This window comes from Etheostoma cragini, chromosome 15 (assembly GCF_013103735.1).
Source record: "Etheostoma cragini isolate CJK2018 chromosome 15, CSU_Ecrag_1.0, whole genome shotgun sequence".
Classification (NCBI taxonomy): domain Eukaryota; kingdom Metazoa; phylum Chordata; class Actinopteri; order Perciformes; family Percidae; genus Etheostoma; species Etheostoma cragini.
Genome location: NC_048421.1, coordinates 24,641,163 through 24,644,284, shown reverse-complemented (window position 1 = coordinate 24,644,284; position 3,122 = coordinate 24,641,163). Strand labels below are relative to the sequence as shown.

Here is a 3,122-nt window from a genome sequence, read left to right as displayed (position 1 = left end):
GCGACAGCATTCTGCCCCGGGTCCCAGAGAGCCGACAGCATTCTTCCCCGGTTCCCAGAGAGCGACAGCATTCTGCCCGGGTCCCAGAGAGCCGAAAGCATTCTGCCCCGGGTCCCAGAGAGCCCACATTATTCTGTCCCGGGTCCCAGAGAGCGACAGCCGAGGCCGACAGTCGCTCTCGCCATGCTGATGAGCAGTTGTATTTGCAGCAATGTCCCAGTGAAGTGTGAAAAAAATATAGAATATACAATTAAAAAGTCTTGGAAAGCGTGTAACATGTTTATTTTTGTAGTCTTGTTGTGTGTGCAGATCGTGGATTGTGATCCCTCCTCAGGAGATCCTGCCGTTAGTCGGCAGATACGGCTGCGTCGCTGATGCAGGTTTCATCAGATGCAGCTACGTTAATATGGAACAACACAAGCATAACATTCAAAAATGAGCAAACTACATGTAGGCCATGGCAAAAGTGTTAGTTTAACAGTGTTTAACGTTTTCCATTGATTGATACAAATGTGGTCACGAATTTACCCGTGGACTCCATCTGGAAAATTACTCGCGATATCGTAATTTTGACCCTCTGGATTTACCGTCGGACACACCTCCGCATCAGACGAGACCGCATGAGATGGGACGGATGACATGGGACGCTCCAGGCTGCTGCCATACCCGTCTCATTCGTTCTGCACTCGCTCGTGAGCGCCCTCACATGGAACCAGAGTGGAACTGCAACCAGTTCAGAAGCCACAGGTTTCCAGAGAGTGGAAGTCCTGGTCTGGCGCTCCAGACAGGTAGGTTGGCATCAGAGGAGTGTGGTGGTGGGTTAGGCGGGGGCCTGGTCGGGGAGGGCTTTGTGAGCGACGAGGTCGCTTGGCGTCTGACAGACCTGAACACGCATGTACACTGGAACATGCACGCAGTCCGCCTTGGTTCCACACGGGATTTTCCTTTAGAAATGTGTCATGAGTGTGGGTTTCTGTTAGTTTTCCATTTCTTGTTTTATTTTGTAGTCTCTCTGTTCTCCCATGTGTTGTCTTTTTTTACTTCCTGTCCTCTACTTTTCCGCCTGTGTGATTACCTGCCCCCCCCCCCCCCCCAATGTGTTGCACCTCCCTTGCTTTGTATATTTAAGTTCAGTCTTTCCTTTACCTCGCTGTGAGAGGGTCTGTTTTTTAGAGTGTTTTTCCCTGTTTCCTGTATTCCTTTTTTCTGTACTCCTGAGTTCCCGTTTCCTGTATTCCTGTTTCCTTTATTCCTGAGTTCCTATTTCCTGTAGTCCTTGGATTTTGGACCATTTCCGTTTTTTTCCCCAGTTTTCCCTTTGCCTGTTGTTTCCTGGACACTGTTACACGTATAGGAAGTCTTATTAGCGTTCTAATAAAACCAGTGTATGCTACTCACCTGAGTTAAGCATCTGTGGGTCCATTCCCTGGTGTGTGTGTCAACATGTGGAGCCCCATTGAGATACTAACTGCGGGGGGGCAGTATCTCAGTCTGAAGGGAGTTGGGATGGGAACTTGAGGGTTGCGGTTCAAGTCCCTGTTCAGACCAAAGTAGGGAGTGTGGACTGGTAGCTGGAGAGATGCCAGGCCACCTCCTGGGCACCGAACCCCCGTCAGCTGCTCAGGGCGCTGGTCCAGCACTGGCAGCCCCCCCCCCCCCCTGACGTCTCTCCAATAGTGCATGTATAGGACCTGAGCATGTGTGTGTAGTAAGGCAAGGCAAGGCAAGGCAGCTTTATTTGTATAGCACATTTCAGCAACAGGACAATTCAAAGTGCTTTACACAAAATCATTAAAACAGATAAAACACAAGTACAAACAGTTAAAAGTCATAAGCATTAAAAATCAATAAGACACATGAATAGACAGTTAAAAACAAAATAGAAACATTAGGACACATAAAACACCAGAATAAAAGTTACAGTGCAGCATAAGAAAGAAATTAGCATTAATTTAAAGAAAGGCAGCATCAAAAAGGAAGGTCTTCAGCCTTGATTTAAAAGAACTGAGAGTAGCAGCGGATCTAAAGGTTTCTGGGAGTTTATTCCAGATATGAGGAGCATAGAAACTGAAAGCTGCTTCACCCTGTTTAGTTCTGATTCTGGGGACAGAAAGTAGACCGGTCCCAGATGACATGAGAGGTCTGGGGTGGTCATAGTGTAGTAGCAGATCAGAAATGTATTTTGGACCTAAACCGTTAAGGGATTTATAAACTAGCAAGAGTACTTTGAAATCAATTCTTTGAGACACAGGAAGCCAGTGTAAAGACTTCAGAACTGGAGTGATGTGATCCAGTCTCTTGGTCTTTGTGAGGACTCGAGCAGCAGCGTTCTCAAAAACAACTACCTCAGTTTTTCCTTCATTTAATTTCAGAAAGTTCTGGCACATCCAGTCGTTAATTTGTTTGATGCACTTAGTCAGTTTTTGTATTTGACTATAGTCCCCTGGCGGTAAGGTTATGTAAATTTGTGTGTCATCTGCATAACTATGGTAACTTATTTAGTTTTTCTCCATAATCTGAGCCAGTGGAAGCATGTAGATGTTAAACAGAAGAGGCCCCGGAATGGAGCCTTGCGGAACTCCGCACGTCATATTTGTACACTCAGATGCATAATTACCTATTGACACAAAGTAATCCCTATTCTTTAGGTAGGATTCAAACCAGTTTAGTACTAAGCCAGAAAGTCCTACCCAGTTTTCCAATCGGTCTAGTAATATGTCATGGTCGACCGTGTCAAATGCAGCACTGAGATCAAGTAATACTAAGATTGAAATTTTGCCATTATCTGTGTTAAGGTGGATGTCATTAAAGTCTTTGACAAGAGCCGTCTCAGTGCTGTGGTGTGGTCGGAAACCCGACTGAAAGGTATCAAAACTGTTGCTTAGAGACAAGAAATGGTTGATTTGTTGAAAGACTACTTTTTCAATGATTTTACTTAAAAACGGAAGGTTTGATATTGGCCTATAGTTGCTTCAACCCCTGTACGTAGTCGGACACAGCCGTGGACAGCTGCAAAAGGGAAAATAAGCAACAAAATGCCCCCCCAACCTGGTGTGCAACTGGATAACAGATTTGCTCCTCTGCTGCAAGACGCTGGACAGTCATCTGATGACCGGGACTGC

At 45.8% G+C, this 3,122-nt stretch overlaps 1 long non-coding RNA gene across 1 annotated transcript in view; it reads right to left on the bottom strand.

Annotated features, from left to right (window-relative positions):
• Window positions 1–3,122, bottom strand: part of LOC117958474 — a 19,468-nt gene that overhangs the window by 8,946 nt on the left and 7,400 nt on the right. The window contains exon 2 of the long non-coding RNA XR_004659729.1: window positions 1,042–1,049. This is a non-coding gene — a long non-coding RNA (uncharacterized LOC117958474). The remainder of the gene's footprint in view (window positions 1–1,041; window positions 1,050–3,122) is intronic.